This window comes from Camarhynchus parvulus, chromosome Z (genome assembly GCF_901933205.1).
Source record: "Camarhynchus parvulus chromosome Z, STF_HiC, whole genome shotgun sequence".
NCBI classification, from domain to species: domain Eukaryota; kingdom Metazoa; phylum Chordata; class Aves; order Passeriformes; family Thraupidae; genus Camarhynchus; species Camarhynchus parvulus.
The window spans coordinates 56,326,872-56,340,965 of NC_044601.1; the positions used below are offsets into that span (position 1 = coordinate 56,326,872).

General features: G+C 43.5%; 1 protein-coding gene across 2 annotated transcripts in view; it reads right to left on the reverse strand.

Moving 5' to 3' along the window:
- Positions 1-13,665, reverse strand: part of GHR (growth hormone receptor) — a 115,809-nt gene extending 102,144 nt beyond the window's left edge. Inside the window, exons 1-3 of one of the 2 annotated variants that reach the window (XM_030968152.1) lie at positions 13,343-13,665; positions 9,724-9,812; positions 8,236-8,331 (exon numbers count right to left, since the gene is read on the reverse strand). The gene's annotated coding sequence lies outside the window, so the exon portion shown is untranslated. The remainder of the gene's footprint in view (positions 1-8,235; positions 8,332-9,723; positions 9,813-13,342) is intronic. The other variant, XM_030968151.1, reaches the window with a different exon arrangement.
- Between the last annotated feature and the right edge of the window lie 429 nt (positions 13,666-14,094).

Genomic DNA, 14,094 nt, shown 5'->3' on the forward strand with positions numbered 1-14,094 from the left:
AGTTATTGTAGCTCACTTGGTAGCCTGTCTGAAGGGTCAGAACTACAAATCTGCTTCTATGTACACATTTACGAATTTGCACATAAAAATCTGATATACAATCTCAATGTCTTCCTTCAGTAAAACATGCCACAGTATTCAGAATACCTACAGGGAAAAATCACATACTTACATTCTTTGAAAATAACTATATCCTTGATGATTAATTTCCAGTTATGAAATGCAACAGTCTTACTTTTTCAAGACAAAATGCTTACTGATAATACGGGACAAAGCAAATTACTCTTTCAGAAAGAAGAAGTTATTATGTCTACACATGTCCTTCTCCCAGTAGTTTTCTACCTCACAGAATGACAGAATGGTTTGGGCTGCAAGGAACCTTAAATGTCATCTAGTTCCAACCCCAGTGCCATAGGCAGGGACACCTTTCACTAGATCAGGTTTCTCAAAGCTCTACCCAACCCAGTCTTGAATATCTTCAGAGATGGGGCATCCACCACCTCTCTGGGCAACTTATTTCAGTGCCTCACCACCTTCACAATACCGAATTTCTTCCAAATATCTAATCAAAACCCATCCTCTTTCATTTTAAAGTTATTCTCCCTTGCCCTATCTCTGCCTGCGCTTATAAAAAGCCCCTCTCTACCCTCTCTGTCTTTCTTGTAGAAGTCTCTCTTTTTTCTTCCTTTTTTTTTTTTTTTCTAGCCTAGCTTAAAAAAATAATCAAATGCATTTTCCTGTCTACAAAATACCCAGGAACATGCCAGAAAGTAATTAGGAATGACAAGCATATAATGACATACAAGCTGCAAGTATTCAGTTTTCAGTCTGGAAAATAAAACACTTAACGGATATGGAATGCTTTTGCTCCAGCTCTTTTATGCATAGCTGGCATGACTGATCTGAAAAATAAGAGAACATGTGCCAGTCTACTTTTCAGGCAGAGTTCAAACAACAGAGAAATTTAAACAGAGGAAAAAAAAATCATACTAACCATACCAGGTGACTGAATTAACTTCGCAGAGCAACGAGTGTATCCAGGGCCTGCAGTAAGTCTCCACAAAGAGACTGGTCTGTACTTGAAGCATGCCAGATTCCTGTTTTTTGCTAAAGAGCAAGTTTTTAGCCATTCTGAGACTGGTGAAGAAGTGCTTGTTTCCTGCAGGTAAGTCATTATGTGGCAGAGACAAGAGTTACAAAATAAGATTATCTTAGAGGATACCAACTAGTGAAGTTTTAGTTTTTCTGGATTTATGAAAATAACTTCTAAATAAGTTTGACAGCCTAATGTGAATTTTCTGAAACTATGCTTTTTAGCAAATGCTTAGAGATCTAGTACAGTAGGGAAAACTTCAAAATATGCAGATTTGCTAGTGAGCATCAGGACGGACTGACACCTTGACTAGAAACTTTCCCTTAAATCTCAACGGAAGCAGAGCTCCTCAGGCTCTGCTTGCTGATGAACAATGGAGAAATGTTTTATGATGGAAAAACAGTTGGGTTTTTGTTGCGCAACTTAGCAGCAATAGGTTATCAAAGATGTATCTGTCCCAAATAATGTTGGCACTGTATTTCAACTACTTAGCAAAATAGCTGTGCAGCATATCATTGTCCTGTGCCTCATAGGACAGGCTTGCTGCCAACTGGGTCACACAATAATCAACAAACCAGACTCCAGAAAGGATGCTAGATTCCTCCCAGCAGCACCTACCCTTGAAGCAATCAAATATACTTAGTGAGTATAGTGCTGGATTTTCACTTTATTAACAAATTGTGCAAAGGGGTTTGATCAGCAGAGAACTTCATACTCAGTCGGGAATCTTTAATTCATATAAACCTTTCAGCTCATGCTACTGCCAAAAAGAACAGCTGGAAGAGGAATAGTCTGTTTCTAGGGCCCCTGGATTCTTGGGTTGGATACACTATCCATGAAACACAATCAACACCAGGCTTATTACAACTTCCAAGTAGTTTTTGCATAAAAACTAAGAGCACAATACATCCAAAATCACACCAAAACACACAAGTATTTCCCTCTTCCAAGAGGAAGAAAAAAAAAAGTATGAGGTTCTGCTATGGTTTGGAAAGCAGTGCCATGAGCACAGGCTTCGAAGGCTCACATCTGGCTGAGGTCTTTCTGAACTCACTGCAGAGCCTCCCATGCAGTCATGGACAGGGTTATGGCTCCATTCCTAGCCACAAGCTCCGTATCGCTTCCAGGAGCTACTGCTTGGGAAATACAGACCAAATCTTTCACTCTGATCCCACAATCTGTGCTCCAATCCCTTTTTCACAGCTACACTGAAATCCCAAATAGAAGCTGCTGTATTCATTCCCACAGTTAACAGGATAAAGGTGAGAAATAAATACTTCCTCATAAATATTACTTCTACCTGCTGTCGTGTCATTCAAACTGTAGAACAGTTCACAGAGTATTAATAATCCTCTAAAACAACTGGACTGATAATTGGCTTTGAGCAATTTCAGAAAACTAATTCCCACCATAGTGGTTGGTGTTCTCTTTCATTCAGCATGAGCATCTGGCAACAAGTGATTTCACTGAGTAATCTTGGCAAAACCTGGAGACATTGTTTTGAATTTCCTTCACAACTTCTCAATGCCCAACTCTACTAATAGCTGAAGAGAAACTACTCTTGTGGGTCTTCCTGACCCCACAATAAATATATCTAATGGTCCACACGGCTCTTTTTTACCATTTCAACATTTGCTTAAATTGTTAACAATTAAATGACCATGCCCTACACAGTGATTTGCTGGTAATCAAGGCAAGAGCAGCCAGTACTTAACACCCATGAATATGCCTTTTGAGCCAAACAATATCAAGAAGTACTAACACTACATAAAATACACCTAAAATCTGTAAATTTTTCTGTGGATAGTTCCCTAGAGCCTTATGTCATTTCTCAGAAAGGAGTTACAATGACAGTTTTGAAAGCATCATTTCTCACCCATTCCACACACCACGAGTCTGCAAATAAAAAGTCAAAGGAATATGAGCATTTGTTTTGACTCTTTCAAATGACAAAACAATATATGCATGGGGTTAGTTCTTTCCTGTAGTAACTGACAAGACAAAGAAAGGAATGGTAAGAGCAGTAGGGATCAAAAGTCAATGCAAAAAGCCAGAGCTGCCGATAAGCCACTATTTATAACGTAGAACACACAAAAGGTCAGTGCTGTTGAGGCAGAAGTACGTACCCTCCATCCTTGACCTACGTTGTTAGAATTACTTGATGTTAGACTTACTCAGTCCCTTCATGCATCCTAGAAAACTTACACAAGGTAAAGTATAGATATTAGCCTGTTAAATGTCCCTTTGGTATTCCTTCTTGTAATTTTTCTAATGCCCAAATTCCTCCAGTACTGTTTGTGTGACTATAGCACCAGCACAAATGACTACCAATCACTTGTGTATGAACAGCACCAATGGAGCAAAACATAGATTGACACTCCTCTTTCCCCAGAAAATGCCTCATTTCTGTCCAGTAATTGCCTTACTGAATACAGTTGTTTGCTCAGCCTTCCTGCTCTTCTCTATTAGCAAGTTTCCACCTCCAGTGGTGCCACACTTCTACTGGCTTCTGCAGCTCTGCCCCCCTCTCAGGGATGGACACACAACCCATAGGCTAAATCACTGCCTGCTCCTCTGGTACTAGAGATCACCGGTTGCTGAGTTCATATACATTAGCCCAAACTCAGAGAGACTCCAGTTTTTGCTCAGCAGAAGCAAAGGGAGAGGGGCTGGTGAGGAACAGGGGATGGCAGCTGTGTTTGCAGGCTGCTGGATGCTCGGCTGAAGCCACAGCTGTCATCTCTGGCTGAGCATATCCAGCACTTTCCCTAGGCTGGTTTCAGCCTGTGTTGTCTGAAAGGCCCCACAAGACACAGCCTGTAAACAAGCACACTGCTTCTGACCAGGTATTTTAATAACATTTTGCAAGAGTACCTATCTATATTCTTAGAATAGGGAGTGATCAGAGCATCTGGAAAATACCAATCTACTGGGATATGAAGCAACAATGAAAAGTCCCAAGAAGAGAGAGATGTATGACCTTCAGGCCCTAAAGCCACAGCTGAGGCTGTTGCTCTGTGGTACTGCTCAGTCTTAATGAGAATGAATGTACTTCTCTCATTTTCAAGATACTTGGTCAGAGCAGGTGTCTGAGATATAGAAAGTGGAAAGGATAATTCTTCTTTTGCCCAGAAAGCCACAGTTCTGCTTCTTATAAATAGGATCATATATACAAACAGTTCACACAAACAGTTGCAGCCTTTTGCAAGATCAGATTCCCTGGTAGGAACCTTTTAGAAGTTTAAAAACTCCCAACAAAAAAGTAACTAGTGAGAGACAGTTCTTCTATTTCAGTCCTAACAACAAACGGTGCCAGTCCTTTTTTATTGACAGCTTACATTTTGTTTTCACACTCCAGCATTAGTAAATGAAACACAAACTGCAAAAATACAAACAGTATGCGTACCAACCACTCACGTATAAAATGAGTAGGTGAATGACATCATCTATTTGATACAAAAATACCATCTTTCTGTTCCCTCTATTTTTACATGCGGTTGCACTGACAGGCTGCTAAAAAATACTGCAACTAGTATGCCATTTTGAAAGAATAGCGATGCAAGCCACTGACAAAATCAGTCCTACCCTAACAAAAATATTTCTACTCCTAGCATAGCTCTATCCATGAAGCACTATGATCTTTACAATAATAACAATTTTTGAAAATTTCAAATCAGTATGAAAATACACTTCTAGGTGCAATTCAAATTGCATTAGAATTTTTTAATCATTTTGAGGAAGCTGGGTTTTTTTACTGTGTTTTAGTCCAGCTACCTTACACATCCTTAAACAAATCATTACTCCTGGTCTTAAACATGTTCTTTTGATTACTGGCCACCTAATGTTCAGTCACGTGTTCACATAAATGTGCACTTAAGACAGTGGAACCAATTGCTTCAGAGCCTATAACTTCAGTCTTTCCAATAACCATTAGTTCCCCAGACTTTCATGTCCTGGTCTTCCTACTTGCACGTATTCCATTTTGTTTCACGAATTATCCAGAATCTGTATACAGTCCCTGGCTCTTGATCCTTTAACCTCTTCTTTTCTGCATGACTTAGTAAACTGAAACACTAAACACATTCTAACACTGTGAAAAACTTCTTCCCTCTTCTAATTGAAGATCTCCTGTGATTAACTTGGCTCCTCATTTCCTTGGGTTTGAAATAATGTTCAAATAATAGGCCAGAATTATTTCTAAAAATCTGCAACTCCCACCTCAGGAGCATGACTATAGAAGGTTCTACATGAAGATTCCCATTATATCATTCAATGTCAATATGAACAACTAGTCAGGAGGAGTCTCTCTTCCTAAATCCTATGGTTTTTTCCTTTCAATAGATGGATTTTTTTTATTCACACTGGCTCCACAAAGATCCCTTGGGCTTTTATGGAGAGAGCTCTTCACCTTCACCTGCAGTAATAGAACAGGAGAGGAAAAGAGACCTGCAATGATTTTCACAATATACCTCATAACCTTAATAAAATATTAACTTTTTATATTTGGAAAAAAAAGCAACAGAACAGGCCACAACAAACATATGGGTACAACAGTAAACAACATTACTTTTCACATTATGGCATTAAGTGCACTCACCTATGCCACTGGCTGGATCAAAGATACAATGGCCAAACATATTGCTTAATTTCCCTGTATGCTGGATACAGGTCTTATACCATTATACACCATAAGCCTGAAAAATCATAGATCATAGAGATATTAAGGGTTGGAATTGCACTGTAATGATTATCTAGCCCCAGTCTCCCCTGTTATGCACAGGGACACCTGCCGCTCGACCAGGTTGCTCAAGGCTTTGTCCAGCCTCGCCCTAAACACTTCCAGGACTGGGGCATCCACAGCTTCCCTGGGCAACCTGTTTCACCACACTCATAGTAATGAATTTATTCCTTATATCTAACCTAAATTTCCCTTCTTTCATTGCATACCCTTTACTCCTTGTCTGTCACTACAGTCCCTGATAAAGAGTCCATCTCCAGCTCCCCTGTATTCCCCCTTCAGATACTGGCTGGTTGCTGTGAGGTCTCCACACAACCTTCTCTTCTCCAGGCTGAACAGCCCCTACTTTCTCAGCCTGTCTTTTTCGGGGAGGAGCTCCAGCCCTCTTATCAGCTTTGTGGCTTCCTCTGGACTTACTCCAGCAGCTCCATGTGCCTCTTAAACCGGGGACACCAGGGCTGGACACAGTGCTCCTGGTGGGGTTTCACAGGAGGAAAACAGAGGGGCAGAATCCCGTCCCTTGACCTGCTGGCCACGCTCCTTTGGATGCAGCCCAGGATTCTCTTTGTTTTCTGGGCTGGAAGCACTCTCTGCTGGCTCATGGTGAGTTTTCCATCAGCCATCACCCCCAAGTCCATCCCCTCAGGGCTGCTCTCAATCGCTTCTCTGTCCAGCCTGTGGGTGTGTCTGGGATTGCCCCAGTGCAGGTGCAGGACCTTGCACTTGGCCTTGCTGAGCTCCCTGAGGTTTGCATGGTCCCATCTCTCAAGCCTGTCCAGGTCCCTGTAGATGGCATCCCTTCCCTCCCCTGCGTGGGCTGCCCCACCCAGCTCAGTGTCATCAGCAAACTCGGTGAGACTGCCCTGGATCCCACTGTCCACATCCCTGACAAAGGTCTGGGACAGTACCAGCCCCAGGACCCACCCCTGAGGGACACCACTCCTCACTGGTCTCCATGTGGAAAGGGAGCTATTGACCACAAGCTCTTTGTTCACCAAGTGGGTGATCTGTCTCTCTAATTTACAGACAAGGATGGCTTGCAGGACAGTGTCAAACTGCATAAACCCACGTAAACAATATCAGTTGCTCTGCCCCTGTCCAGCAAACCTGTAGCTCCATCACGGATCACCAAATTTGTCAGGCAAGACTTCCCCTTTATATAAAGCCATGCTAGCTTTACAATGATGTATAAAGCAAATATTCTTGTTCCTCTTGCTTTAATGTAAGTTAGGCAGGTCCCTCACACCACTTAAAGAGGTAAATGCCATACTTCCTTACTGTCAGCACCAGCACCTCTGTGGTCAGCTAGAGCCCTGAGAACCATCAAGCAGAATCCACTGTAGTGAACCCACTTGTGTATGCCTTGTGGTGGATGAAATTACATGCCACTGAAAAAATCTGGATGTAGTACAACCAAAGAAATGAATTTTCTCAAAGCTATCCATTATTTCAAGGAAATTAGCTGTTCAAACAAAATACTTACCTAAGAACCAGAAGCACAGGTTTTTTTACAACAGTAACTTCTTTTTCTAACATGTTTTCTCAACTGATATGGCCATCCTAATTAAAGCACCTCAGAGCTGGAAGATACCAGAGCCCATCACACAGTTCCACAAAAATAGCCTTTCTCACAGGGAAGTGGAGGGCCGTTTCTCCCCGTGTGAGGCTGCAGTCCCTCCGTGCTGTACATGCTGTTCTGCAGCAGCAGAACTGGCTGATGTACAGCCGGCCAGCCTGACTGTATCACGTAACAAGCACCTCTCCTGTGCAGCGTTTGTTAGCAACACCCAGCACGAGCAGACCCAGAGGCACACTGCCGCTCTCCAAAGGTCAGAAATCACTGCTGAAAAGTGTAAAGCACTGTCTCACACACTCTTTCTGATCCTACTGCAAAAACACTGCAGCTGTAAGATAAGCTCATTCACACATGCTGGACCAGTAGGCTGGCACTATTTGGAATGAGCACCAGCCTGTAATGTTTCAGCTGCATGTGTTGCAGTTATATGTGTGCCTCAGCCAAAACCTGCAAACAGATTCTAGAAAAAGAGCAGGCTTTCCCACCCTGCAAATCGTTCCTTCAAGTGGCTCAATGCACCTTTTTTACACCCAAAAGCAGCCAGGACTCAACCTACAACACCAAAGCCCCAGCATAAACACAGCTCACCAGGCTTGATCTATGTGTCCTATGAAAGAGATGGCCTGGTAGAGTCCTGACCATGTACTCTACTCTGTTTACTTAACATCTGACTTGGAGCTACTCTGTCTGACTGCGAACTGTCATAGTCATTACGAAAGCTATGGTGTTCTTAGAGGTTTCTTTTTAAGTAAAAGTTCCACAGTGCTCCCCTGATATACTGTAACAGGCTCAGACATAAAATGCAATCAAAACCCAAAGATACAGCACCTTTTAATGGCTCTTCTCTCAGTCCTCGCATCAGATCTTTCTTATTCTTGGCAGAACAGGTAAAGTTTGGTCCCAAACCAAACCACAACCAGTCTTCTTCAACCCATGCAAAGCAAGAGACAAGAATCACCATCTAGAAGGAATCCTGCTTTGTTTTTCATTCACTTTTTATAGCATCACATAAGGCCATTAGCAATGCCACAAACCATCAAAACACCAAACAGTTAAAGCTGTTCTGGATGAAAACAGTAAACAAGGCATTGCTAATAACAATTATAAAGTAGGCTTATAACATGGCTCTTGAGCAAACACAGTTTAATAAGCATTCCATAAAAAATTTAAACAATAATTTCAGTCATGCAATAAAGGAGAGCCCACTCATTCTCTAGGTAGCACTAACATAACACATATATGAAAAAAACAAGAAACATGAAACATAGCAGAAATCAGACTGCTTGTTGCAGCTGGGAAACAGGCACGCTAGGCAGAAACTGACTGCATGCTCATTTAACTGAGACAGCTGGAATAAAATGTGACAGGCCTTTCAGGCTGTTTCTTCTGTCCAACAAGCTGTACTTAATGGTCAGACTACCCCCAAACTCCAACAGGCACAAAGGGAGTTGTTTGGCTATACCAATAAGGTTGTAGAGATACACTGCATATGGATTAAAATCCAAAACTTTTGTATATTGGTCAGACACAAAGATATCTGTTCACAAGACTAACACAGGTATAGTTTCTACAAACCATCAACTCATTCTACAGATTTACTGCAATATGGAGTATTACTGATCCTGTTTTCTCTTGAGGCTGTAAAAACTCAAATTCTATTTAAATGCTTGGATGCTGTAGCATTATAGTTGTTATTAATAACCTCTTTCCAACTTTCCCTCAGAGCTGTTGTCTGTTAACTACTGACTTTTTTGTATAAAATCACTATTGTGCATCCAAAAGAATATTTCATGTTTGGACTGACCTATTACAGAGTTTGAAGACCATAATGGATTTGTAACAGTATTTAAACAGCTTTTGAAAGTCTAAATATTATCTCCATCTCTGTTAATGTCCTGTTTAAATGCAACTGATTATTTGTTTTTATGTTTTCATATATCACCTCTGTTCTAGAATTACAAGCAATAAACTTATTAAGTGATCAGAGACAGCAATCTGCTGCCTTAATGAGCACAAAGACAGCAAAGCATCTTTGCTTTGCACATTCTGAGTTCAGTTTCACACACTTGGAACCCATCCTCAGCAGTCACTTGGTGCCTGATGCAGAGGCCAAGCAGGTCTAGCGCTGTAATGTACTAATGCTCTGAGTCTTGCTAAATGGCTACAGAAAAGGAGAAACAGGGAAGCATAAATCATTCCACACCAACAGAATGGGCGCTGTGTTTATTCTCTTAAAGCACAGAGGTTAAAATTTTCTGCTACATTTATCAGAGTTTCATATCCTCTCACCAGCAGTCACTGTGCAGAGGTTCTTACCTCTCCAGCGTTCTCCATGCAGCTCTGTATCACCTTCCCCCACAGGACCACAGTCCCACACAGCGGATCCCTTGCACAAAATCCAACCACTGGCATGGGCAAAGCAGGACAAAAGACTACATTGCAGACTGTGTCACTACAAACCGGAGTACTTTTGTAACTCTAATTTACAAAGCTGAACATGATTTAGTAGGTATGGGTGCTGGCATGGCAGTCTGGACCTCTTGGCAAGTCAAAAGATAAACATAAATGGTTTAAATTAGCATGGTAAGTATGAATAGCATGGCAGATGGAGTTTTAAAACTCAGAAATGTTTGATTTGTCATGTAGCCCTTCAGCTGTTGAGTACATGGCAATAGAGTGGGGCAATATTACATCTGAAAAGTTACTCCAACCCAAACGTCTGTGCACATGCATCCACCACCAATTGTGTCTTACAGCAGTTATTCCACCAGTAAGAGTGATTTTCATTCTCTTTTACATTCTCACAACATCGTATGTCTGAAATGCCCAGCAAATAGCAAGGCACATTATACTGTTCAAGTGAGACTGAAGTTCCGCTCTGTTGCAAGCCATCCTGCTATTGTGAAGTATTTCTGAATTTTATACTAACTTATTACTATTGAAGAAAAGAACTAATTTTAGGGATTAAGGTATCTTCAATAGAACACATGCTTTCTAAAGGTCAATAAAATATGTGTTTAAATGTATTTTCAATTCATAATCTGCAGTACACATGATATGGACAACATTTATCTCTGTTAGAAAACAGCCTTTCCAGTCCTCTGGGAAAAATTGTTTCTCATACACTGAAAACCAGCTCTTTGGTAAGAGGACACTTGTTCCATCTCTTATGAACTAAAATAATGTGTAAACAAACACCCACCTCATACAAAGATTTAGACTAGGATTCATATACGGTAAAGGAAGATTTCCCTAGTGATAAACAGTTTGAGCACAAAGTGTTCCTTCAAGTCCTGACATAAATCTGTTCCTGCCAAGCTAGTATCTCATTGCATCAGCCTTTCGCCTTCACCACACCGAAGTAGCAGCCCTACTACCTCTCTCCCTGTTTTCCTCATACTGCCCTCTCCCCAGAATTACTACCTCAGCTCCATTGGGCCAGAGAATTATCTTTCCATCCCACAAACATTTGGTAACAAGAGAAGAAAACCCTTTTATTTAAAAGAAATATGACTCTCTAGCTAACCTATCACTGAAGGACTCCCATGTGGGCTGAGCAGATTCATTATTACTGCTGGTAGCCTTGCCCTTTCTTACCCCACCAGCTTTACCCCCTCTTCTTGGTATTCCTATAATTTTTATTAATTTGTAATGCTTTTGAAATGTTTTGATATGCACCTTAAGATTGCAAGATCTTCAACTGGGCTGAATGCAAGCAAGTGCTGTCGTGTCTGATAAAGCGCTTATTTTTCAATAAGACAAAAAAAAAATCAAAGCATCTCTGCCTACATTGCTTCCTCAATAACAAATATTTGCAGCTTCTATTTTATTCGTGGAAATCTGGTATTTCAAATAAGATACAGGATGCTATATTCATTCTTTTCAATGCTCCTTTCAGTGGTGCAAGATAAAACACAATTTCTGCAGCAAAAGTTTCATTTAAAAGAAGCAAGGCCTAGCTCCAGGTGATATAGGCACTTGGACATGTACATGCAGTCAGGCAAAAGAGATCCTCCAAGTGGAAGTTATGGTCTAAAAGGACAACTATATACTCATACTTCCTTAGTCTCCAGTTTCTGAAAAGGAATGGTACCAATCTGTAAACGGGAAATTTGCCTTCAGAGCTTTTAATCGTTACTGGAAGAGGGCACAAGAGGTCATGCACAGTACTACATGCCACTTCAGTTTGGAAAGATGTCTAGAACTGAGCTCTATGGATTTCCCCAACACAGCCATTGCGGCACAAACACCCATGGGAGCAGTGTTGTGGGCTGCCTCTACAGAGCCCTTGATTTTTTACACTTGAATGGTGCTACCCTGTGCTGTGCAAATACATCAAGACCAGGAGAGGAAACAGCCCACGGTAACGAAAACAATGATTGACCATACTCAGAGAATTTAAAAATATTTGGTGAGTGTCTATAACTCTTCTTTACATTAGTGTAGCTTTCAGCAGTTATATATTTAATAAAAGTACCACTACCACTTACTGGCAATGTTAGAAATTACTTCTCAGAAGGTTTGGAAGCTGTCTTGTTTGTCAATCCTTCATAATTATTAGAACATGCTAACATCATGAATTAACGCGGCAAGTAGCAATTCTAGTAATGTGAGACTGAGATGTGGTGGAGATGAAAGACATCACATTCCTATTCAAACAGCTCAAGCTGTCTGAATAACTTTCAGTATTACTTACATTTATCACTCAGAGCCACAAGACATCTCAATAGCAATGTACTTTAATCTCAATATTCAAAATAGCATATTTTAAATAAACACCAGCATTTAAATGTTTCTTACCAAATCTCCTTAAATTGATTCTATGTCCAATTGCATTTTCATTGCTGATGTGAGCAACCAAGTCTATGCTACAGTTAAGAGTCTTTTGGATTTAAGCTAAAAAGATCTTGATAAATAACTTCAATTTTTCATATCAGTAAATACTTGCTTAAAGCATTAAGAAAATGGGATCCAACTCAAGTGGTGGGTTACAGTTTTTTAATTGCTTCATTCTTACTTCTGACATAATCATGACCAGAAAGATGACCAGGTGTGGGTCTTCTGTAGTTGCTACACAAAAAGAAAAGTTAAGCTGCGACTGCACACCGTAAAGTTACTAATACACTATACTCTACACAAAATATACTGCACTGAAAAGATGAGTAACTAGTTCATATCCACTCACTGGATGTCCAGCATTAGCCCTGTGAGAGTTTGCAACAAGTTTTACTGAAGAAGTTACTATGATAAAACAATAGTTACTCCTATGCTATGTAACCCCTCTGTTTGCACACTTCTGCTCTGAACATTTGCAGTATTTATTTTTCAAAACATTCTCTATTTTTTAATCCTATGCAATACTTATGCCACACAATAAGAAACAAAATTATGGACAAATGGCATTAAAAAAAAAGAGGTCGGAATTGCAGGGATTGTATAAATTGGAATAAATCATACAGAAGAAAAATTCTGATTCGGTCTATTAGAGCGGAGAAGATTGCGACGCTGGCAGCTAAACGACCATTCTTGCTCCGCTTTTAAAATCCAAGTCCACACAGAAAAGAGGGTTTCTCTGAAGAAAACTCTTTCTCCAGATCTCGAGGCTAGGCTTCTCTTCCCCGGCACCCCATCCATCACCCACAGCATGGGACGTGACAGGAATTCTCGCCCCCCGCCCGCCGTCCCAGCCCCGGCCAGAGCTGACGCCGCGGTCCTGGCCCGGCTGCGGCGCCGCACTGCCCACAGCAGCGGGACACGGGCGGCCCCGCTCCTGGAGCGGCTCCGACCGTGGGGCAAGCTCGCCGATCCCGGGCGAGGGAGGTTGAGCCGGACAGGAGCGGGACCCCGGCCCGTCGCCCCCGGGGGCGGGGAAGCCGCTGCGCGGCCGCGCCGGGCGCGCGGGGGGAGCGGCGCGGAGCCGCCGCCCGGTACTCACCGACTCGCTCGGAAACTTCCCCCAAGTTTCGGCGGCGCGGCGGGCGGCAGCGGACGTGCCCCCCCCACGGCGGGCGCCGGCACCATGGGAGCGCCTCAGCGAGCGGCCGCCACGGCCGGCCCCAACTTCTGGGGAGGCAGCGACCGTCATAAAACGCAAGCGAGAGCGGCGGGGCGGCGGGCTGAGCCCGCACTCCTCCCGCGGGGCGGGGCGGGGCAGGCGGAGAGCCGAGCGGAGCGGAGCGGAGGGACGGAGCGAGGGAGGGGAGATCAGCGCAGGGCGGGGGGCGGCGGGCGGCGGGCAGCGCTCCCCCACACCCCTCCCCGTGCACCGTCCCCCGGCGGCGGCAGTAGCACCGGCGTTGGCGCTGCTCGCTTGCCGCAGCCCGCTCCGTGCCTGCCCTGCCCTGCCGGGGCGCGGGGCACTCAGCGGCCATCGCCGCGGACTCCTCGTCCTCTTTCACCGCGGCAGCTGCCGGCCCCGCCGCCGCGGAGAGGGGCTCAGAGCGGCGAGGGGGACCGGGTCTGGCGGGGTGGGGGCGGCTCGGCGCCACTCGGGGATCGCCGCCGCCCGGCCCGAGCCCCGGCCGGTGCCGGCACTTCGGCTGCGCCGCGGGGCTCCGTCTAGACGGGGATGGCGGCTACTGCAACGCGCATCCCGGCCGGACGGGCGGGAGCACGGCCCCGGCGCCAGCTCCGCGCTGTGGGCGCAGTCCTACCGGCGATGGCTATCGGGGGCGAGCCCTGGGCTCC